Source organism: Lutra lutra, chromosome X (assembly GCF_902655055.1).
Source record: "Lutra lutra chromosome X, mLutLut1.2, whole genome shotgun sequence".
NCBI lineage: Eukaryota > Metazoa > Chordata > Mammalia > Carnivora > Mustelidae > Lutra > Lutra lutra.
In genome coordinates this window covers 99,128,356-99,154,071 of record NC_062296.1, presented here as the reverse complement: position 1 = coordinate 99,154,071, position 25,716 = coordinate 99,128,356, and positions in this window count along the sequence as shown.

Here is a 25,716-nt window from a genome sequence, read left to right as displayed (position 1 = left end):
CTCATGCACTCTGACCTCAGGCAGGTCTGGGGGCGGTGGGCCGCACTGTGCACAATTTTCATGAAATCTGCAGACACTATCTCACTGGCCGCTGACGACGGGAAGGCTGGGGGCTTCTGTTGCGTCCGCATCCCGCCCGCGATGAGCCAAGCATTTCCTCCGTACAGAATGTTACTTCTGGCCTTTGTGAGCTCTGCCGGACCCTCTAAGCACCAGCTTGTAGACACACGGAACAGCGGGCACGGCGCTTGGAAGGGGAGGGTGGATGCCGGCAAGGAGCCCAGTGCCTGAGGAACACTGGGGACGTCGACCGGGTCACCCTCCGTAGCCACCACCTCTCCTGGGAACACCACCTCATGGTGCACTTCCCAGAGATATCGTCCGGTCTCTACAGCAGGGGCCTCAGCCTCTGGCCTCGCGGCTGAGGCGGAAACAGCATCTTGCCTTGTGTCTGGGAGCGTTGGGGCTCCTTCCCCAAGAGTGCGCTTTGCAGAGCCGCAGCTACGATGCACAGGAGGGAGGCAGGCACAGGTCTCAACCCATTTTTAATGCAGGAAAAGTGCCCATTTTCATGCATGACGTGGAAACACGGGGCGAGCGGGTCCATCCTGCCAGGTCCCCCCGCCCCTCCCCCAGGCACGTTTCTAGGAAGGTTGATGCTGAGCTTTCTCCTCTTTCGGTGGCCGAGTGAAAAGTCTGCTTTTCTCACAGAGGGCAGACGTGCACCCCGAGCCCACGGCCGCAGGGTCGTCTGCGAACCGTAGGAGCCCGACTTCGAGGGTCGGGAGACCTCTCACGTTGGGGCAATGCCCAGCACCAGCTTCCTCGGCTTTACTCCCATGTGGCCGAGCTCCCGGGGGAGGTCACGGGTGGTTTGCACTTTCGGAAAATTGTCGTGAGTGAGATCGTGCACTGATTTTGACGTCCAAGGGCCCGCCTCCGGAGACGCCCGCGTTTGATAATTATGTACTAGATCACACCTGCGGGGGTCGCGATCACTCGGAAGGTCTGTGTCTCACACAACAAGGCAAACGATGGAAAACTCTGATTTTCTTTTGTTTTCTTTCTTTCTTTCTTTTTTTTTTTTTTTTTTTGTGAGTTTGCTGCTCGGTCGTACTTGTGCCCCGAAACCCAGACGAAGTAAAGGGCGGTAAAACGGAGCATACAAGCTACGGCGAGTCCATGTTTTTGCTTTTGCATTTATACCCCATGAGACCCGAGTGGCATCTCCCGTGGGACTTTGCCGGGGACCTAATCTGCTGACGCTGGAATCCGGCAGGAGAGAAACGTGTCGAGATGGAAGGGAAGAATCATTGTACAGACGGGACTGAGGCTTGTCCCGGAGCTGGAGACGTGGACGTGAGCAGCATCTTCTGTGTGGTCAGAGCGTTCTGGAAAACGTGGCCGTGGCCAGGCCTCCCGTGCATGTGGCGTCGTCCGTGAGGCCCGATGGCGCCCTGACGTTTCTGCAGCTGGACATCAGCCGGGTTAGAGGACAGCGTTTCTCTCGGGGAGATCCCACAACCATCCAGGCGAGTGTCTGGGCCCCCAGCATCCCACCTACTGCCCTGTGGCTGGGGCCGTGGCTGCTTGTCCCAGTGACCAACCGGACTTGATTTCTGAGGCGTCACAGGAGGATGTGTTTGCAGGAGCAGGACCCGATCCAGCTCCAAAGCTTGAGCAGAGAAGCCGGAATCTGGGACTCAGACCCAGGACGCGTACCTTTACCTAGAAACCTGACGGACGAGGGGGACGAGGACGCGCCCTCGGCCACGTCTCCAAGGCCCGGATTACACCGGCTCCACGCCAGACGCCTTAATATCCCACGTCATGAAAAATACACAGAACCAGCCCTTTGCAAGGGTTCCTGGGCGTGAGCGATGCAGGCCGGGCCGCAGGCAGCTCTGTCAGCGGCCGGCAAAAGGCGGCATTTCAGGAACACCCTCTGACCCTCCCCGGGACTCGGGCAATCACGCAGATGGATGTTCTGCTCTGGGAACGAGAGTTCTCGCGTCTCCCCCCGGGCAGGCACCTGGAGAGGTTTCTCTCCAACACCCCCTGCCCGCACCACCCCGCTGGAGGCTGGGGCAGTATTGCACGAAGGGAGCGTCTGGGAGAGAAAATTGTTTTCCGCGGTCCTGGGCACTGTTTGAATATTAAAGAGGGAGCCTGCAATCTTGCCTTTGGAGCGCAGGAGGGAGGTGAGCCCAGGGTCCGCTGCCTGCGCAGGGAGGGACGAGCCATGAGCTGTGGTTGTAATGTGTGGTGAGGTCTCTGCTGGCTTCCCCCGGAGGGTGCACGGTGCACGGGACCGTCACTCTGGGGGGAAGCTGGGGTTTTCAGCAACGCGCAGGGGCAGAGGAGGTGGGCGTGTGGGGACTGTCTGCACACAACCAGGGCTCAGCTGTCATCGGCTCACCCCAGGACTAATGGGCTCCAAGCCACGGTGCCCAATTAGTTTGGGTTTTATTGCCTGTCGTTAAAAATCTGGGTCGACACTCACAAATGTCATAAAAACAGGCGTGCCCCCGGTGAGCATGAATGCCACCCAGTGTTGCAGACCTGCTCCCCCTCCGCACCCCTGCCCGGCACACGGGGGCCCCCTAGAAAATGCACACAGACATCTGGGCAGTCCTTCCCCTGTCCGCCGGGCGGCCGTGTTGAAAAGGAGCCTCTCATCCCCGCACGTCGCCGTGAAAGACCCCCAGAAAATCAACACTGTCTCCCCACATTCATTATTCAGCACAGATGGTGAGCACTGGGATATGCCCCCAATGGGTAAAAATATGTTTGTCATCAGACACCACGTGGGTCCACAAGGAGATTATTGGGTTGGAAACTTGCAAAGTGGCGTTCAGATAACGGAGTCCCGTCTGGTCCTGTCTTATCCACTGGCCTGTGGGTAGGTGGGTGGTCAGCCCGGCAGGCAGAAGGAAGGACTCGGAGACAAACGATACATACAGATTATTCACGAGCTCGAGGAAGGGCAATTTGACTTTTTATGAGCCCATAACAACGTCCCCGGAGATGAGTGTGCAAATTTCCGGACATCATTGCTTTTTCATGGCCCAGGCACACACCGGAAGGGGCGCCTTGGTCTTGGATTTCTCCGTTCATCAGTAAGAGCCATTTGGGTTTGTTTCTTGTGTCTGATTTTGCATGAAATATGTGTCTTCTGATCCCCTCTTGAGAAGTCTAGAAGGAATGAGCGCCGGGCATCTTGCATGAGTTGGAGTCTCCTGGTCTCCAGAACCCTATGACTCAGACCTTGTGGACAGAAGAACCTATATCAGAGCTGCTGTGCAGTCACGTCTGGCTGGGGTCGCTGTTGATGGGTTGACAGACGTCGGGCATTGGAGACGGGACGGAGATGGGCTCTGGAACAAGAGGGATGCGCTTGCGTCCTCTCTCCAGCTGCAGATAAGGACCCAGGTTGGGCAGGTGGACGCCATTCCAGCTTGGAACTGTCTGCTGTGTTCCCGGAGATCTTGCTTTTCCAACCCAGTTGGTTGGAAAACTGGACCTATGGGGGAACAGGAGCATTTGTCCACCTGGGGAAGAGGCCCAAGGCCGTGGACTCTGACTTTAGAATTCTGGGTGTGCTCTTTCCAGCTGGAAGGGTAAAGCTGCCCGATTGCCCTTTGTGTGGGGTGACAGGTGAGGATTGTGGACAGGGCGCCCAGGTTGGGTGGTGGCATCGATTCAGGTGGGAGCAGTGCGGGTGGGGAGGGTGTGCTCAAAAAAGAAAATGGCGCTCATCAGAAGGCAGAAGCAATTCCTTTGAAGACTATCCCAATGGCCAAAGCGGTAGAAGCAGAATAAAGAGAGTTACTGGATTTTGACCCATAGAATAAGATTAAAATGTAGGGTCATACGGACACACATGAATGATTCACTCTGTGAGAGAAGCTACAAGAAGAGCTAGCTCTTGGGTCTAGGACCATCCGATTATAGATGTAGGGAAAGAGGAGTGGAATTTAGAAGAGATGTGTTGCATGTGGACTCAAGGTCTCCTCACGTGGGCATGGACTAACAACTGAGAAGAGGAAGAGAACGTGTGGTGGAACATCAGGCATCCAGGAGAAGGATCTCCATTTCCAACCGGAGTGATGGACGGGGCCAAGCCCAGATAGCACAGAGTTAAGAAGGACAGTTCATAGCAGAGGCCTGATGAAAGATTTATCCCCCCACCCCCTCTATGAACAGCTCCAAGACTGCATTGAATACACAAAAAATGTTTTGTGTTTGGCCTCAAAGGTCCTATTGAGGGTCGTCGTGTTGTTTCTGAACAAGATCGGACGTGCTATGTGAGGCAGGTGGGAAGTGGTGCATCTCATTCCCATCTTCCAGGGAAGGGAGCATAGGTGAACATTTGGAATGGCTCAGCATGGTCCTTCAGAGTACTGTGCATGAGTTCAAGCTCTCTCCTGCTGGCTTGCAGATCTGGTGGGATAAGGTGGAGGGGGAAAGTTTGTCTTGTGGGTGGACATCACCTGGGCTGGCCTGTCCAACAGCCCCGAGTACAGAATGAAGGATAGTGGGGCCTGGACAGGACTTTTGGGAAGTTAGGATATCCCCTAGTGTAGAGTTGACTTCTCATTGGAGATGTGGAGATGTCCCCTCCATCTGGAAGAATGCCCTGGGGTCAGGACACAGAGGGGCTGCCTTGTTAGTTCCCCTTCAGCCATGTCATGCTCTCACATGTGACTGCACATCGGACTGAGAAGTTAAGTCTTTGATGAGGGCTGATACATGCTGCACATGCGGTATTTCCCCTTGAACTCAGAGTCGTAAATATGAGCCTATAATTGCATGATGGAGGGTTCCTACTCAACATAAAGCCTGCTGTGTGTGTGTGTGTGTGTGTGTGTGTGTGTGTGTGTGTGTGTTTGAATAAAATCTCTCAGATTACCTAGCACTCTGGTGTTGGTGCTAAATTGTAAAAGGTCAGGGCTGGTCAATTATTTTCGTAAGGAAACTAAGTAGTGTGTCTGGAAATACCAATCGCTGAGCTTGGTGGTTTTTTCTTGTTTTCTCAGCAATCTGACTGGGGAACAAAGAAAGAAAGAGGAAAAGAGGGAAGGAAGGAAAATTGGAAAGAAAGACCGAAGGAAGGAAGAAAGGAAAAGTAGGGAAGGAAGAGGGAAACAAGAAAGGAAGGACTGAAGGAAGGAGGGGGAAAGAAGGAAGGAAAAGGAAATAAAAAGGGAGGAAAAAAAGGAAGAAAGGAAAGGAAGGGAAAGGAAAGGAAAGGAAGAAGAAAGGAAGGAAGGAAGCAGAAAATCTAGCTTCTGCTTCCATTAGGTTGGTAAGTATGAAGGTGGCGTCTGGAACCATCCCAACATCTATGTGAGATAAAAGACAATGCACTTCTGTACACGTGCAAAGCCAAGAAGGGACCCTGGCAGCTGGGTTTATGCACCCAGTGGAGACTGATGTTCTGGTGATGTTGCTTTTATTGATGTCCTCAAGTGGCCCTGTGCACCACCTGCTTCCATCTCTTCAAAATGACTTAGGATGGTGCAAGCCAATTGGTTGGACTCCAAGAAACCATGAACACTAGAGCCTATGCTTATTCTCATTATCTAAATTGTGTTTGTCAGTGGGAACCACAACGGAGGAGATCAGGATGATCCGTGGTGTGTTTCACTATCTGTTTATTCCATGTTCCAGATTCTTTCCTTTCTTTCCTTTCTCACCCCCTTTGGCCACTGCTTTTAGACATTTCCCACTGTTGAAAGCAAAATTGCCAAACGAACACAGTCTCATCCTTGTTAAAGACCACTGATGATTGTTCAAGGTATTGCCGCCATGTTTTCTGGCAAAAAAAGAAGAAGAAGAAGAAGAAGAAGAAGAAGAAGAAGAAGAAGAAGAAGAAGAAGAAGAAGAAGAAGAAGAAAGAAAGAAAGCCAGTTGTGTGAATTTGTGCATAATGTGTCTTAAAGACAACGAGCCGACGTGTGGTTGGCCAGCATTCACAGTAAAGTGACGAAGGACGGAGGTAGGAAGGCATCCTTGTGCTTCTGTTGCTCACAACGCATGTTCTGCCATCATTGTCGACATGAGGTACACCTTTTGGGTGTGAGGTTGAAGGCGAAGACAACATCCCCAGGAGGGATAGACACCGGGATTCATGCCAGATAAGAGAATTGACGGAAAGAACCAGGTTTGAATGAGTAAGTCTCTCTGGAGGACAGGAATGCTGCGTCTCCTCTACCTTTGTTTTTCTCTCTCTGACCCGAAAGGAATGGATACAGCATGACGTGAAAGCAATGGACGTCCCGTGATTTTAATTAAGTGCAGAGAACTCACAAAGGTGGCCCCCAGGATTGTATCATTTTTATTTTGACCAGACACTCATGTTTGAAGACAATGGTTTGCCCAACTATTTCACATTGAGTCGTAAGCTCCACGAGGCCAGAAATCTAAGTGTCTGATCCACAAAGTTCATCGTCAAATGCACACCCATGGCTTTCCCTTCCTTAGGAAGCCCCTCCATTGGGAAGACCAAGGAGAACGGGAGGGAGAGGAGAGCGACAACAATTCCCACTGTGCAAGGCTCTCAAGGACACCTCATTTGTCCCGAGAAGGGAAATGCGCCCTTGGTCAACGGAGATTCTACACGGAGCGCGGTGCGCGGTCTTTGAGTGGTTGGTTCACTTGGGCACACCCTTGCCCTCTCTACCTGCTTCCCAAACTTCCGGTGGGCTTCTGTTTTCTGAATGTAATTCAGAATGAACAGGGATGGCAGTGTAATGTCCCGGGAGGGTGAGGACGGGCGCCATTTTGATTGTTGTGGGGCTGGAGAGAGACAAAGGCAAGAAGGAAACAGGCTTTGATGGGAAGGACGTATGCGGCATGTAGCGTGCAGCCAAGCAACAGCCATGGGACGTTTGTGGGTTGGTGCCATGTGGACCTGTGGATTGGTGCCAGCCTCAGCCTCGACGCTGTAAGCCCTCAGCCTCCACGAGAATCTCCCACATCACCAGCCTCCCACGGCGCGAGCTGGAGTCCTTGTTTCAGAAAGTTACACTTTCCCTGTACTTTTCCTCCTCCCTGTCATTAGCTGGAGCTTGAAAGGGCAATAACTCTAATTGTCGGTCCTGTGGGGGTACGCACAGCCCTGTCCTGACCTCACTCCCCGTGCCAAAGAAAATGGTGGATTACATTGCGTTTTCTTCATGTTCATTTTCCTGCCCACTTAACAAAATTATATTCAATGAGCTGTGGGACAAATCCACATCAACGGGCCGTGTAATGCAATTTCTGGTATATATTCAGGAAGGGGGAAAAAATCCTACATTTTCTTTCATTTCTGTCAAAATCAATCAAATTGTACGAAACTGAACATAATCTCGTAGAAATAACCTTCCTCTGCATGGTAACATGCACATATTGAAGAGGTCTCTGTTTTAGGTTTTTTTTGAATCATGCCTAATTAGTTTTTTTTAATCACCCGCACAACTAAGGCTCTCGCCTGCATAATTTATGACATAGAGGGGCTGGTGTCAGAAATCAAATGTTGTAAATTAAAAATAACAAGTTTGAGACTAGTGATTCAATTAAAACCCTAGAAAACATTGGATTATGCATAATTGAGAGCTTGTACGCAGAGATGCATGTCACGCTTGTCAGTTTGGATGGGAAGATTGGATTGGGGCTGTCAGGGGTATTTAAATCAACCCGGTAAAAAAAATCACAAAACAAAGGTGATGTTTATTATTAACTTCCCGTGTTCAAAAATAACACCAAGGGGTCTTTAAATGGAATGCTTAGATGACAAGGCTTTATGTTGAGGGGAAGTTCCAGATTTCAGAAGCTGGTTGGCCGAGTGGGAGTGTCTCACTGTGGTCGTCTGAGGGTGCCCCATTTTGGGCAATGCCAAAAGACGACTGCACTGAGCACAGCGGAGAACCCTCCCCAACAGGCCACAAGGAATGCATCTGGGTCTGCATAGTGTGACCTGTCCCACCCCTGCAGTTTTGCTTAATAATGACGAACGTGGGTCTACACATTCGTTTTCCAAGGGCGTGCGCACATAGGGTGGTGGTTTCTACAGACACGTCTGAACTCAGATGCAGAGTCAGGATGGTCGGGGTTGTGTTTCAGCGTCCCAACAGGGAAGACATAACTCAAAGGCAGCTCAAAAATCAAAGGACGTGACCAGAATCTCCTAGAGAAGAAGGGACCCTTGGTGAGCATGAGGAAGAACAGAGGGGTATCCGGATCGTCCTTGTGAACCATGGTGCTCAGAAGCAGAGGAGAAGGCAGGGACTCCTCCCTCTCCACCCCATACTTGCCAAGGATTGATGCAAAGCCATGGAATCGCACTCTGGAAGGTGCAGTTGCGGCCTTCTGAATTTTGGAGCCAAGGGTGGTGGAAATATGGTGGCCTGAGATATGGAGGTATCATGGTCCATCCTTTAGCCTGGCTTCCGGGCCAGTGAGAAAGGACAGGGTCCTGTCAGAGAAAGGGACCTTCCAGTGGACCATGTAATTTCCATAAACTACTCTAAGGGTCTTTCTTAGGAGCCGAGGCACAGGACAACTTAACAATGACCACAGTTTGACCACAAAAGGACGTGGGACCGTGGTTCTTGCAAATAGCTCTCTGGTCAATGAGGACGGACCTCATGGCTACAGATGAATGAGAGTTCAGTGGACTGGATAAGCAGTGCTGAAGTCACGGGAGTACAAGGATATGTGAGTTCATACAGATGGGGCTTGGAAAAGAGCCCAGACCACCTTTTATGGGTGACCCTGCCCAGTGGCTGTTCAGGATGGGTTCCTACGGGGCTTCTGAATGGACGGGGGCTATGTTCCTAGGACGTGCCTGCAGACCATCCCCGTGCTTACCCATCTCCCTGCCTTGTGCCGTAAACGTATAAACGAGTGGTTTCCGGTAGAGGTAAGCACAAGGAAGGGTATGAGGTGCTGGGAAGATGGCTGGAGCTTGGTACAGATCTTTATGTCTCTCATGAATATTTTGCAGAGGTCTGACCAGACGTCTTCCTAGCTTTGCTAGATTTTTCTCTTAAATATTAGATTTTAATGCTATCGTAATTGGTACAGATTTACAAAATTAATTCTTTGTTGCCAGGATAGACGACTGCAATGGACTTCTTTTATATCAATGTCTGTATCCAACGACCTTCTTCTATCCCTTATTCATTCTGATGTGTCTGTGATGGTGAAATACTTACATTTCTGTTCATTTTATGCACAAGCAATGACGATTTTATTGTTTCTTTTCCTGTGTATTTATTTGTTCGAATTATATATATATATATATATATATATATATATATATATATCCCCTCCCCATTTTGGCAAGGGCCTCCCATTCCACATTAATAGGATAGAAGAGAGAGAGGTTTAGTTTAATTTAATTTAATTTAATTTTTTTGGTGTTCCAAGATTCATTGTTTAGGCACCACACCCAGTCCATGCAATACTTGCATTTGCATTATTAAAACACTTCCCATTCCTATGTTAAACCGAACTAAGTATGATCTATTATCTTTTTTTAAGTTGCCAATATTTGATTTGATATTTTTGTATCTATGTTCACAAAAAAGATTGGCATGCCGTTTTCTTCCTGGATTTCAGTGTAAGGGTTTTCCAAATGACATAAAATAAGTTATGGCTGCTGCTTTTTTTTCCAATCTTTGGAATATTTTGAGTACTGTTGGCATTGTTTTTTCCTTAAATATTTGGTAGAATATACGGGTAAAACCTTTTGGCTCTAGATTTGTTTGTATTAATGATTCAGTTACCAATTCAATCTCTTTTGTAGTACTAAGACTTTATATTTTCTATTTCTTTGAGTGTCAGTTTTAAGATTGCATATTTCTAGAAATTTGTTCCTTCTATCTACAGGCATAAAACTGTTCATAATATCCTCTCATGAAATTTTAAGTGTTTATAGGATCTGTAGTAATTTCCCATCATTTATCTGGGTTATTACTTCCTTACGCCATCTCTAGTTTTCCTGATCAACATCACATTTTTTTTTTTTGGTATTACTGGCTTTTGACTCTGCAGTGTTCTATTTTATGCATGTATTTTCCTCTTGATTGATTCTGATTTCACTTCTATTATTTTATCCGTACTAATTTATGTGAGTTTTTGCTGTTCATTTTCTAATTTTTAAGAAGGTTGCTTTGTACTTTGATATTTTTCAAATCTGGTTACCTTTAAATTTTCCCTTTTGCACTCGGTGTGGGTTTGAGTTGTGTTCCTAATGTTTTGATCTGTTTTATTTTCATTATGTTTCAGTTTATAGTATTTTCCAATGACTACTATGATACATGGGTTATTTAATTTGGAATTTAACTTGGACACATGAAAAGTTAGTTTCCAAGCATATGAACATTTATATGCTTGGAAATACATACGTACAAAGATATAAATCTCTCTGTCTCTCTGTGCGCGCACGCGCGCGCGCGCACACACTACCTTAATGTGTGTTTTCTACTTGTCCCAAAAATTTTTATGTTTTTGCTTCTTTTCTTCTTTTGGAACATTGAAGTTTTAATTTCTTATTATAATTACTCCCATCACCACCACTATTAACCAGGAAGGCATATGTCTTTTACTAGTCTTGGATGGTTATCTATCCTTGAGTTTTGCCCTTAAGAAGGTTATGACCTTGAGTTTTCAAAGTCTAACATGAATTACTTTAACTTTCCTTCTAGACAAAGAAAATACCTTTGAACATTTAACTTCATTTATGTTCCCCTGATTTACACATCATTGTTCTACATTTTAATTCTCTATACTTCTTAACCTCCTTAAGACATGATTGTTTTAGAAGACCAATATTTATTGACAATTACCCACACAATTTGGCATTTTTATCACATTGTGATTAAAATTCACTTCATTCCTTCATGAATTTTAATGGTATATTTGGGTCATTTCTCTTCTGCTTTGAGTTCTCTTTTTACATATTCCCTCTGGTAGAGGTCTGTTGGCAACATATTTCTTCAATTTTTGTTTCCTGAAAATGTCTTGCTTGAGCCCACTGGAAAGTCTATGTCAAGATTTTTGCTTGCTAATCAAATGTCCTATTTTGCTCCAAAGAAATGTTCTGAGCTAAAGACAGTTTGCTTAGTACCGAAGGGGCAGACCTTATGAAGAGAAAATGAGCAATGTTGAGAAGCCGTCCTGGGAGTAGCTGTGTTTTCTACATTGTGTAAGTACTGGTCAAGGCGTAAGCCAATGGGCACTCCACCTCCCGGCTGAGGTATCCATCTTCCAGGTTAACTCTGCAATGAGGGAAAGGAGACAGAAGAGGAGGGAGACATCGAGAGAGGGATGGGAAAGGAGGCATGGAGAGGGACACAGAGATAGAGGGAGGGATAAAAATAGAGGTAGAGGGGGCACCTGAGTGGCTCAGTTGGTTAAACATCCATCTTCGGCTCAGGTCAGGATCTCAGGGTCCTGGGATTGAGCCCTGTGTCAGGCTCTGTGCTTAGCAGGGAGTCTGTTTCTCCCTCTGCCCATCCCCACCACTCATGCTCTCTTTCTCTCTCTGGAATAAAAATCTTTTTTAAAAAGGGAAATAGAGGTAGAGACTCGTGGTGGGGAGGACAGGCAGGAGAAGCAGGAGGAGGAGGAGAAGGGGAATGAAAAGAACAAGAAGATGTAGAAGATGAAGATGGAGAGAAAGAAGGAGAAGAAGAGAAAAAAGAAGAAGAAGGAGGATGGGGGGTAGGGAGGGAGAAGGAGGAGGAAAAACTCACAGGTATGGTGTCAGACCTTCAAGGTGCAGGTAAGGATGCCAGAAGGTGTGGTGGTATCAACACAAAGCACATGTCCTTGGTAATTCCATCTTCTGTAGCTAGAAGGACACAACCTCTATGGATTTCAGGAGCCTGAATGGGATGTAAGTTCCCAAAAAGTATGTGTGTGTCTGGGGACTTTCTCCAGCAGTGGAGCCCTTTGGGCTGGGTCGCTGGGTCCTGGGGTGGCCATGAGCACGTTCTGCAGTATGTCAGCTCACAGGAGCCCTATGGTGTGCATGGGAACCCTGCTTTGCAAACCTCAGCAATGCTTTTGCTACCCCGCCTCAGCCCCCCTCCCCACCTGGTAACACTAATGAGATTAGAAGAGGCAACGCTCTGCCTCCCTTCGTAGCTGATGAAGGCGATGTTAGCAGATCATTTTGTGGCATGTAAACTCTTCCCACCCCTTCCAAATGGTGACCCTGTGAACGTATTTGCTATAAAGTCACCGTGCCATCAAGGCATCATCAACCCATGTGCACTTTCCCCCGTGATTTCTGTTTCATCTTTCTTTGATGTTTTATTCCTCGAAAGGTTTATTCTCGGAAATCCTGTTTCTCTTTCAGAAAAATCAAAGTGTGAAATGTGTTACCGTGTAAGGGAAGCTCGAATTTCCCTTCAGATGAGGGGAGGGAACCTTTCATCGGGAATGCCAGGGAGAGGAACCAAAATGAGATCGACAAGAAAAGTGTCTGTAATTCCTGCTGTCCATGAAATCTGGGTGTTCTGGCTGAAAAGTTAGAGAGGGGAAATGCTACACTGCGTACAAATTAAAAGCAGTTTCATGGGACAGAAAATTGAACACACATTGAAGCTACAACCGGGTTCATTTTCTCACTGTGATCAGACTCCTACAGAGTCCTCCAACTGGGACAGACAAAGATCAGATGAAGGTCAGCATTTCAGCAATGGGCAATTAAAATTTATGCTCCCCTCCAAAGTCATAGGTTTAAGAACTCCCTCCCCTCAACCAAAGCCCTTTCCAAGGACCCAAGGAAACCCAGCTTTCGTGTTTCAGGCAACTCTCTGTAATTTCTATAAGATCTAAGAAGGTTTTGAGACCCTCTTGAGAAGGAGAAAATATTAAGGAAGGATGTCATATGGCTGGCAGTACAAGGTACTCATTTGGGTTTCAATTTACTTTCTTTCTTGTGGATTCAATCACGTATTTTATCTTGGCGACCTGTTTGATGTGGGTTGGACTGTGTCCCAACAAAATTCATGTTTGGAGTCCTAAGCCCCATTAGAATGGTGCCTTATTCAGAAATAAGGTCACTGCAGAATCAGTTAAGGGAGTTTTTAGGTGGTCATGAAGGTGGGCCCTAATTCAACAACTGATATCCCTAAAAAGGGAAATTTGGATATAGGCACACGCCCAGAAGGAAGACCATGTAGAACAATACAGGGAGAAGATGGCAGCCTACAAGGAAGGAAGCGTGGAATGGATCCCTTTCATATGGCACCCATAGGGAACCAACCCTGCCAGCACCTTGATTTCAGACTCCTGGTCTCCAAAACTGGGAGAGAGCACATCTGTGTTATTGTGAGTACCTATGGTTCAGGTCTTTGGTTACAGCTGCCATAGAAATCACATTGGTTTCCTCTGTCTTTGAGGAATGATGACTTCATGCAAAATGAACTGAAACGTTGGGCTGACAAACCCTTAATTTTCTCTATTTAGAACAGATTTATGCTCATTTCTAAGAATATATGCTTGGTTTCCAGATTGGAAACCACTTACCTTCTAGGCTTTAACTCTGCTTTCCAAGGGAGATTCTCCCAGTCTATGTGGCTCATTGTTAACTTGGGGTGTGTGGATGTTGGGGGTCATGGCCTGAAGGCAGAGGAAGGACACTCCATTCATTCAAGGTCATTGGCTTCCCACCAGCTGGACAAATTTTTGTAGGGTCTTGGAGGATTCGGGTTCTAGATTAGAGAGATTCTCCGACTTCTGTAAGACTGGGACCTGGGAGCAGTGACAACATGATCCATCCATGTTTGGTGGAGACACCATCTATCCATCCATGTCCATTGGCAACCCAACATTAAGCCAAGCCAACGGTGTCCACCATGGGTGAAAAAATAGATGCAATTTTCTCCCTTCTTCTACCTGAATTGCACCAATGTGTCATGTACACACCTTCCTCATCTCTCTCTCACACACACATACACACACCCTATAACAAGTTCTGAGAAGCAGCACCCACTCTTAGCTGTAAAACAAGATTGCTGAGTACTCAGGATGCAGTAGAAGTACAGACAAGGGAGTCTACAAAGATGTCTGAGCCATTCTTCACGCCATGTTGATTTTTGGAGGGTGGTTTCTGAACCACTGGGGTTACATGGTTGACTTTTCTTTAAAGATATGGGGTGAGGCATGCCGAGAGGGTCTGGAAAGCTCTTCTACTGTCCCACCAAGCTGAACTTGGCAGATGTCTTTCTGTCTGGTGTGTGTGTGTGTATGTGTGCATACACATGTGTATGTTTGCATATCAAGAGAAAATTACAATATATCATACAAGTTAATGGAAGTCTTGGTCATTTTAAAAACTTCCACTTGCTTGAAGATATTAACTTTCCACCTGACCTTCTTTTCTGGAATCCATACACAAACACAGTCCATGTGAATTCTTTTTTTTTTTTTTTTTTGGTGAAGAACCAAATGATTGTCCCCAATTCTCTTTTTTCCCCCTTTTAATATTTAGGTCTAAAAGTACCTGTGGCCCCTTGACGAGATTTCTGGATGTGTGTGCAGTGGCCCAGGATGGTGTGCAGGTGGTTCCATAGCTGCGTGAATCAGCCTGCTATGTCATCACTGGGCAAAGCAGGCTGAATGGTCTGTGTCCTCATGTGGTAGAAATAACACAATGTGGTGTTTGTTTCTTCTGACTCTCATACAAATACCACAGGCCAGGTGGGTTAACACCACAGGAATTCACCCTCCCCCAGCTCTGGAGACCAGAAGTCTGAGATCCAGGCGGGGCAGGGATGCTGAGATCCAGGCGGGGCAGGACCTCTGAGATCCAGGTGAGAAGGGAAGGGCTGTGCTCCCTCCTGAGGCTCCAGGGGAGGGTCCTTCCTTCCTCTTCCAGCTTCTGGACTCCAGGCATCCCTGGGCTTGTGACCACATCCCTCCCGTCTCTGCCTCCATCTTCATGTGGCTTCTCTTTACCTGTGTCTCTTCTTCTGTCTCTCACAAGAATTCATTAGATTTAGGGCCACCCTGATCCAGGATGAATTCAACATGAGATCCTTCACTTAATCACATCTGCAAAGATTGTGTTTCTAAATTAGACTCCATTCACAGGCTCTGGGTGGACACGAATTTTAGGGGAAGGGACCCTGTTTAACCTGTACATGTATGTCATCTACACTGTACAATACTAGGGTATCACGTCTGCAGGATGGAAAGAAGGTCGGCATATATGTGTGTCTAAGTTCTGATGCCCACCTGAGCTGGCGAACTAAGAACCTTCTGGCCCTTTGGTGGGCTTTTTTGAAGTTCTGTCCAAGAGGTCCTCCTGGGATGGTCCTGTGTCAGACTACTCACCCCTTTTCCAGGAAAGAGCTTCCTAAGAAGAATGTGAAGTGGTGTGGACAATCTACCACATGGGGTGGAAAGACTCAGTGCCAAGAAGCCATTCCCACTGACCTAAAAGAAGGAATTCAGAGGAAGATACTGTGAGGTACATCTTGAGATAATGGACAGCTATCACTATCACAGGACATCAAATAATTGCTTAGGAGCTCAGGTTCCCATACCCAAAACTATGCCAAGCAGAGCAGCATACAGAATTCCCAAAATACAACATCAGAAAAACTTCAAAGCAAGCAAACCTACCCACCGACAACTAGAACAGTGTTAATTAGCAACAATGCGCTTTAATCTATAAATAATAAAGTGATCCCAGAGCTCCCCAGAGAGGTATGGAAAAAAAAAAAAAACCCAGACACACAACCGCACACACACAAATCACTTCACAGACCGAGGTCAACACTTGAGACCAAAGCTAGCCATTCCCTTGGAAATCATGTTTGGCATTCAACAGAGAAAACCCCTTTTGGAAGGTAAAAGAAAGATCCTCAAAATTAAAGCACATTTTAAGGAGATCACCTGAACCTATTAACAGACCATGTGGGGCGAGATCCAAGTAGGGTGTTTGTTTCCGGGGACAATGGGATTCTGGCAGGTGCAAAGTTACTTCCCCACTCAGACTAACTAAAGGAAACAATTTTCATCTCATGAAGCACCTGGAAAGGATATTAGTAAAGAAGAAAGATCCATTTGAGGCAGATACAACCATTTGAACCAATCATCAGTAAACATTTAGCAAGTAAAATATACCACCGTAGCATGTATAATGAGCATATCCATTGTACGTGTTTTTAATTTCTTCTAACCGCAGATGGTTTTCTTCTCTTGGAAATCGAGCTACATATTGATTTACTGAGAAAACGTCTTATGTTTCTCCACATAGCAAAAGGAAAATTCAATGTAGCCCTCTTGGAATGATCACAAAATGTGAATCAGAGGTCTCAATTTTGATTCATTTACAGTTTTTTTTAAATGATTCCTCCTAGGGGTGATGTTTGAGGATGTCCGGGGCCTCTTGAAAGGAATCAGGTTGTCACGTGCAGAGTGATAGCTTCTTCTACAAATGTCTACTGTTCTTGTTATCCATTCACCATATAAACGTGGACTCTTTCCCGTACAGATCCTGTACGTTTTCTGAGTCAAAGATAATCTCTTCTCTGTGTTGACTTTTTCTTCCTTTGAGACAGGAAATTACATGGTTCCTTATCATTTTTCCAGCCACAGTCCATGTTTGCCTCTATGTGGGTGCCACGAGGTCTCACAGCGTAGAATGGGGAGACTCCCACAGAGGCTTTCCCCAGAGCTGCTCTCCTGCCCATGCGAGCCCCCCTCAGGGATGTGCTTGTTACAGCAGGTGCATGGACCTTTGGAACTGACTGTTAAACTCCTTGTGTTTTGACGTTTATGGACTCTCTTGCATCCTCTGGGTGCCCCAGCATCTTGACCTTGAGCTTGACCTGGGTCTTCCTTCCTGTGATGAGTAGAAACCAGAGATGATGTTCAATCAACATCTTACAACACACAAGACGGGACCCAAGATGTAGAACTATTCTAACTTGTTATGGACTGAATGTTTGTGCCTCCCCCACATTCCCATGGATGTATGGGAGACCTAACTCTCCATGGGATGATAGTAGGGGGTAGGGTCTTTGGGAGATGATCAGGGTTATGTCATGAGGGTGGGGCCCCCATGATGAGAATAGCACCCTTGGAAGAAGAAACCGGATCTCTCTCTATCCACCATGTGACGGCTCAGCAAGTATGCCACCATCTACAAACCAAGAAGAGGACCTCCTCAGAACCCAGCCACGCTGCACCTGGACTGGAGACTCCAGCCTCCAGGGTTGTGGGACATCAATGTCGGCTGTCTAAGCATCCCCATCTATGATATTTTGTTACACAGCCTGGGATGACTAATACACACCTCACACATTAATAGTGTGAGAATATGCTTTGGCTGATATGCAAAAACCGTGCTGTTTCTGAATTTTGGGGGGAGGTAAGAAAGGCTTAGGGCAAGTAGAGGGCAACAATGCAGGTTTAGAAATACCCTTCTTCAAAAAACTCAAGCAAACAAGATAAGATAGAGTCAGGGCCTTATGGCCGGAAACTAGAGAGTCTGTGGGATGCCTCATTGTGCTCTGATGACCCCAGTCGGGGGGTAATGGAAGAATGCAAGGACTCAGGCTCAAGAGTGGGGAGTTGGATCCATGCTCCAAGCAAATGATCCCAACCAGCTCCCAGGACTGCAGCTGGATGCTACGAGGACTGGGTATAAAAGTGTGGAGCATGGTGCCAGGGTCAGCCCGAGCCTGGTGGCTAATGAGACAGCAACGGGGTCTCTCAGTGGGAGTTCCTTTCCCATGGTTACAGCATGAGGACAACCTCAATCCCTGTTCTTTTTGAAGAACAAGAGGCATAATTAATAACAATGGAAAGTTTTGCCATTGGAGATGACGGGGACGGGTTACTTGCTACTCTACATCTCAGGCTCATGACGGGGAGTTGAAATAAGGTCAAGGGAAGGATAGCATCATAGGGCCAGGATTCCGTGGTACCCTGTCTTTCATGTTACTGACTTTTGTGTCCAACTGTCTGGGTTTTACCACTAGGCATCATCTTCATGGCATCACATGGCTTTCTCTTTCTTTCTTTCTTTCTTTCTTTCTTTCTTTCTTTCTTTCAGATTGATGGATTGATTGATTTTAGAGGGTGTGAGGGGCAGAGGGAAGGGGAGAGGATCTTTAAGCAGACTCCATGCTGAGTATGGAACCCAACATGGGACTCAGTCCCATGACCCTGAGATCATGACTTGAGCCAAAACCAAGTATAAGCGTCAGGTGTTCAAGGAGCTGAGCCATCCAGGTGCCCTCACGTCATCCCATGGCTTTCAAAGCCACTCTTGAAAAGGGCTTAGAGAGCTCCCAGTGTGCACCATTGTGGGCTTCTGTGGACCCTGAAGGGACACCGAGGCACATGACAGAACAGTGAGTCCCTCTAGATATCATGGACCTCGTCTGGGTGTCCACCCCCGATGCCCCCACCCGGTGCCTATCCCTGAGAGCCGATAACATGGGGAGGCAGGAAGCAGCCTTCCTTATGCCTCTAGACATCGGAGGGCTGCTTACCGTGAGACTTTCCGTCACTGGGAATGGGTTTCAAGGGCAAAGAGATGCACGCAGGGAAATAAATCACATCTCCAGTCACACGCCCAGTTTGGGTCACAAGACAGTGGTTTACATAAGAAATGATTGATAATGGCCTGAAAGCCTCGCTGATTAATAAGCATTTTCATTTGTGCTTTTCAATGAGAAAATCTTTAAATTAATTAAAGAGGCTTCAGGAGGGGAGAGAATGCTCTCCAGCTTTAGAACGCTTTGATTTTCTATCAATATTCTCCACGAGACACATCACCGCACATTTGTTTTTGTAAACACCCACTCCTTATGCCGCAAATATCAAGCCCTCATTAATGCGTTTGCATCTGGCACTGGCAGGGGTCTGAGGCACTCCCTCTCCTCATCACAGAGCGGAAGCGGGAGCAGGAGCCATCCATCACTGCCCTGCGTGGGAAGCCCGTGGAATGAGTACTGCCTTCCTCCAGAATCTGCTGGAAGACCCAAGCCAAGGTTGCATGGGCAAGCAGGGCTCTGCAGGCAGTGGGGCTGGGTCCCCAGGGACCTGTGTTTTCAGGTGGGAGAAATTGTGTTGTGCAATTAAGAGCACATTGGTTTCGCTCATGCGGGTGGACTCTCGCCTTGCTGAGCATCTTCCTAATTTGCAGGTAAGCCGTGAGCCAGGACAGGTTGGTAGAAGCAGCCACAGTCGGGGCGTCTGTAGATAGAAGAGGAGAAGGATTCAGAGCAGGGTGGCCTGGAAGGAGGTTCTGCATGGCTCTCGGAAGGCATATGGTTGGAAAGGCAAGACTGGGTCACACCACAGAGGTCTGGAATGCCACACTAAAAAATTTAGTATTTATATGTGAGGCCAGGGCTGGAAAATATGTTTTGCATTGTGGGTAGGCTCTGGGCAGGTGCCAACAACAGCAGGAGCGTAATTGGCAAAAGCCTTGTGAGGTCCCATCTCATGGGCCCGAGGGCCTTTTAGACCTAAAGAGGCTGGAAGTGCCTTCCTTTGCTCCCCAGATGTTACCGTGTCTGCTCAGAGGAAAGGAGACACGTCGAGATTTTGGAGTAAGGTGTGGGGAGATGAGAGCGAAGTCACAGGGAGACTCTTCTGGGGAGGAGAGGCTCGAGGGAGAGCAAACCCTCACGGAGATGAAACCATTAGTCCAGCCAGGAAGTGCTCAGGGCCAGGAAATGGTGCTTGGCCCGAGCCTCTGCTACTGATGTAAGAAAAACACAGCTCGAGGGTCTTGTGAAAGCCTCCCTCACTCCCTTCCAAGAAATAAGAGTGTTTATTTTACAAACGCAAAGGGTAAGGACATTAATTCTCAGGGCATTTTGCAAAGCATTATAGCAGCCCTGACAGGGAAATGGCAATCTGGTTTAAGGGTTCCCGTGTTCTGATGTGATGGTTAAGTGCAGGAGCTCAGAATGAGTCAGATCAAAGATTCCAGCGCGTGTGCACACATGCACACAGAGAGACATGCATGCGTGCACATACACGAACACACGCATACGCATGTGCACGGACACACATGTGTACACACAAACACACACGCAGTATGCACACAGAGACCCACATAGATACACACAAACACACACATGCACAGATACGCACTTGCACGCACAAACACGCACACATGATATGCACACAGAGGCATGCGTGCGCATGTGAACACCCATGTACGCACACACAGATATGCACTACACACGCATACACAGAGGCACACAGAGACACAGACGCATACACACTAACATGCCCATGCGTGCACACGCATACACCAGAATTTGGGGTTCTTTTAACAGAATATGATGGAAACAAACAAATAGGAATCTAAATGACATGGAAATTATTTCCCTGTGTCGTGGCCAGAGGCCAGAGTGAGGAGCCCAAGGTTGTTATTGTCCAAGATGTCAGGTGTCCCCTGTGCTGCACCATCCTCCATGTGAGGCTTTCTACTCATGGTGCAGTCTGGTTGCAGGGACTCCGGCCATCACGACTGCCTTCCCGCCATCACGAAAAAGGTAGCGAAGAGCTCACTCTTAGTCTTTAAGAAATTAAATAGACGTTACCAGCCTGAGGCATTTCTGTTTACTTTTCGTGGGCCCGCACCACACCACATGGCCACACACAGCCACACAGGAGTCCAGGAAGGTCAGTCACACCAACTAGGGCTGAGCAACTATCGGGGGCCCCTCCCCCCCAAGAGTTTCTCCCACTGTCTCAGCTCTCTGCTTCCCTCTGGGCTTGCGACGGGACTTTGTTGCTGCAGACGGACGGCGTCCAGGAGGGAACGTTGTGGGAAACCAGCAGCTGCAACCCAGCATTCAAAGAGCTCGCGTCTGTCTGTCTCCCGCTCTGTGTCTCAGGTTTGCTGGTTGAATTCAGGGCTGAGAGGTCCAACTTGAACTCTGCGTCTATGCCTAGAATAATCCACGGCTTGAGAAACGTACTCCATACTCAGAGTGGGGCATTACATAGAAAATGGAATATATACGTGTGTGTGTGTATATTCATATACATGATGGAATATTACTCAGCCATCAAAAAGGATGAAATCTGGCCATTTGCAACGACATGGATGAGAGTAGAGGGTCTTACGCTGAGCAGAACAACTCAAAGAAACATACCGTAGGACTGTGCTCGTATGTGAAATAAAGAAACAAATGAGCAAAGGGGAAAATGAGAGGGACAGAGAGAAACCAAGACTCAGACTCTCAACTCTGTCAAACAAGGTGATGATCACCAGAGGGGAGGGGAGTGGAAGGGGAAAACGGGATGCGGACAAAGGACAGAGGACGGTGCAGCATAGGGGACGTCTGTCGTGATCTGTGCCACGTGTTTGGAATTAAAATAACAACGTCCACATTTTTACATAGGAAATAGTTTTTGCCTCATTTAAGTCTTTTAAAATAAATTCCACAAAATGATGGCTCGCACCGTAAATGCACGCGGTTCACCCATGTCCCATTGGAACAGCCGACCTGTACAATGACTGAACGGGGCCGGTGTGGCCTGGGACTTAAGACCGTCCACCCGACCAAGGTTTTGGGGACGGTTCTTCGAACGTACTTTGGTTCTGGGTTGCAGAACTGGGAGAAAACAAATTCTGTGGTTTGAAAACATAATAATAAAATAAAACCCTTTGATTTTCATTAAATCCCCCTAAGGCGATTCACACAGTCTCGGAGGAGGGGAAAGGAGTCATTGGTAATTCTTTTAACAGACCCCAAGGGATCCCGACAAACAGCAAAGGAATGAGAGTCAAGGGACGGTCTCCAGGGGATGACGCAGGGGGCTGGCTTTGCTCTCCATCTGGAAAACAAAAACAAAAATAAAAACAAAAAAAGGAGGATTTGGGTGTTTCCAAATGAATGAAATGTTTTCAGAAACCCTCGTCGCTCACCTCCCTTTCTTTCCAGGACTGTAGGTTATAAGGGTATTTCAACAATCAAGTCCTAAAAGCAAATATCCCCGTGGGGGGTGGTTTTCCTGATGAAATCCTTGTTGCCAACGTTCTGTGTCGGGGCAGACGAAGGGATTTTCCTTGTTCCCCCTCAGCTGCGAGTACTGGAGGCATTTCGGGAGTTTGTTTCTAAGGCAGCGGGTTCTTCCCCATCACGGGGCGCGCTGGCCTGGAAAACCGTTTCTTCCGCACACGTCTGCGGGGGTATGAGGCTCACGGCTTCGCGTCCACGCTCAGGATTCCTGCCCAAGGAGGGAAACGTCGTATCTCGAGGACTCCGCGTTCCTGTCCAAGGCACTACTTCTCCCCTCCCCGCCTCTCCCCAGGGCTCATAGGGTCAAGCTCGTCTCCTCTCCCCGCTGTCTAAATACAACAGTATGAGGAATCTGCCCCGTGGTGGTTTGCAAGCATCTGTGGGGTGGAGGGATGGCATTCCTATCGCCCGTCCAGACAGCGGCGGGAAGGTGTAAAACCCGCACGGGACACAGCACGGCACGCGGCGTTCCTCCAGGAAGCCCTCGCTGCCCGTGCAGGAGGCAGACACACACGTGGGTGTGCAGGCCGGTGGCTACGCCCTCGCCCCGTCGTGTCCGTCTGCAGACTCACGGCGGGGCCCCGTGCTGTGCCACGCGCGTCCCTGCACCTCCGTATGTCCATGGCACCGTGTGCGTTTCCCCGGAAGGACGTCGGCCCATTACAGTGTCAAATCGAACGCTTTCCTGATGGGTGGGACTGGAAACGTGAGACGCTTTAATTCTCAGATAATTTAATGGTTTGCACTGGGGGGTCTTCACGCGGCCGACGGACGGATGGCGTTTCTCCTCCAAGAAGTGTTTGCAGGTGGTGTCTCGTTTAAAAACGATTTAAATGCGGAAAATCAATGTTTTCTTTTTGGGGGTCCCTATGTTCGTCCGTTGGCATCTGGGGCGGTGACGCCCCTCCGTGATCCCACTTGTCCCATCTCCTCGTGTACCTGACGCACGAGAGCATCTCTGGCCCCTGGAGGGGTTTGTGTCTACTTTTCACACCGGCTGATTTGGGGGAAAAGGCCCTGTTTTTCTTTGTTTCCTGGCCATGCCACGTATGTTGAATGGTTCTAGCATGGGGGTCTCTTGCTGAAGGCAGGGATGCCAGTGAAAGTGCCTTCCCCCAAGGACTCGGGGTCTTGGCCTCCTGCACAGGGTGATGGCGATGCAGATAAGGAAGCAGACGTGGGACGCGAGTGCGGATGCTGGCGCAGATGGTGGCATTGACAGAGACGCTGATTCTGACGCTCGTCCCCATCAGGACAGCAGCTGAGCCCAGGAGGGGAGCTGAGCTCTCCGCCATGCCGTAAAGCACCATGTCCACAGTGACAGAGGTCAGGGCTCCCGGGATGGGACAGGCTAGACGTGAACACCAGAGGAAGCAGCAGCCGCCCACCCTGGTCCATTCTCCCCACAGACCAGCCTCCCTGTCCAGGGTCTGGTGAGTCAGGGCCGACATGAGGGTCATCTCACCGCTGAGACGCCCCGAGCGAAAGTCTCAGGTAGGTTTGTGAACCCATGGGTGCTGAGGAGGCTGAGGCTTCCGCAAGGAAAAGTACCGAGTATCGGGGAAAGTGTCTCCAAATGTCCCCCCTCCCCAAAAAGGAGGTCTCAGCTGACACTCTGGGGAAAGAGCAGAGACTCGGGAAGGAAGACAGGGTGGGGGTTGGGAAGGAATGCAGACGTGCAGGACAGTGACCGCCAGGAGGGGGGACCTGAGTCCTAGAGAAGCTCCCCTGCCCCCCACACGGCATACACTGCCCACGGTCCGTGGAGGGGTCAGCTTCCCCTGGAGGCTGCCGGGTAAAACCGTGTAAGCCCCATCCTCACGCCAGAGATTCACACATTTATTCCTTTAAACAGCTGAATTGACCTAAAATTGATACGGAAAGCATCGCACGCAGTTATGCATCCAGGATGACGGCCGCGGACGCACGCAAACTCCCAGGGTACCCTGAACGCCTTTGAGAGAACAGATACCCCAAACCCAGCCACCCCCCCGAAATTTCCCGCGCTGTTTACTTGTTTTTCGTTTTATTTTATTTTATTTTATTTTCGGTTTGGGTTCGCTCCTCTTTTCCTGTACACAGAGCACCCACCGCGAGACGCTCCGTGTTAAACGTTGCAGAGCGCGACACCGTGTTGGTAACAACAGGCTTCGTCTTGTCCGACAGATGCAGCCGTGGCGGACGAGCTCCCCCGCCCCAACGTGTCCGAGCGTCCGACTGCGGACGGGTAGAGGCAACGTGTCCCACGCACACGGTGGGAGTGTTGTCTGACGTTACAAGAAGGAAATCCTGCCGCGGGCCGGGCACACGTTTGTCACCAAGAGCTGGAATCCTCGATGCTGACGGTCAGGCTCATACGTAGACTGACAGCCGGAGGCCCACCGACGTGGCTGCCCTTTCCGTGGGAACCGCGACGGCTCGTGGCCCCCATGAGGAGTCTCCGACTGGAACTCCTGACTCAACCGTGGCGGCAGGGACACGGCCCCGGAGTCCCAGAGCAGCTGAGAGACTTTTCCTTGGGAGTGTGGACGCCGTGCAGCGAGAATTACGGAAGCGGCGAGTCTCTGACCGACGCTGTCGTAGCCACGTGTTCTCTCCAAGTACGGAAGCCCTAGTGGACGCACGATTCTCAGACGACTTTCCAGAGGGAAGACCCTTGCCGGGCTCCGGGGGGTTCTGCGTCTCGTAAGAGCCCATCATCGGGTTTTATTCTTTTTCCCACATTTGATTCAGCTACTTTCTCCCCCCAAACAAGTCTTCTTGGACCAACACCGTCAGGTCACATGGGCGCGTCCTACTCGGAGCAGAAAGGTCGTGGGAAAAGAAACGTCCCCGATTTTGGCCAAAAGGCCATGACGTACCATTCAGCATTTTCACCAAACTGGACGGTTCAGGGGGCGATGAGAGCATCCGGCAAGTCGGAGGACCCTCTCGTGTATTCGGCTCCCGAACGTTTTCTCCGTCCCAAAAGGAGACCGGGTCCCCGTGAGCAGTCACCGCCGGTCACCCCCATCCCAGCCCCGTGATGACCACGGACCTGCCTTCTCCCCACCGCCAGGCCTTTGCATGTTGTGCGTGGTTCACCGAAACGACACCGATTTATATGAAAGATATAAATGTGGCCATTTGTATCTGGCCCCGCTCGCAACTTTTGCTTCAAGCAAAAGGCTTCTCACCCAGCGCAGCATATGCTGAGAACATTCTGGAAGGTTCGGGGCTTGCGTTCTGGACAGGATGTCCCCAGCCTCGCGACCTGTATCCCTCCGATCCGAGGAGCGAGACGTGGTAGCCTGCGCCAAAGTTGGAGACCGCTCCGGCTTGTCCCCGGATGGTGCTTTTTCTGCAAACACGCCCTGATTCCGTATTGTCCCACGGAAACCATTGCCCACCGGGGTGACCAGATTCCGTGAAAATAGCTGCTCACTGCATTTTAGGAAGAATTCTTTTTTTCTGCCTGCACAGGGCTGGGCTGCACGTCCCTGTCCCTGGTCAGCGTCGGGCACAGGTCTGGACCCTGATCCTGGGCGCACGGTGACATCCTTCTTCACACTGCCCGGCCCTGTCCACCCAGGGAGCCGGGGGTACGTGCCTGCCTTTGCTTTCGGGGTTCAGGACGTGCGGGAATGACCGCTGGCGTGCCGCAGACGTTTGCCAGAAGCCCGTGCCTCTGTGCCTTGTAACTAGCTTGCCGTACGGCTTTCGGATT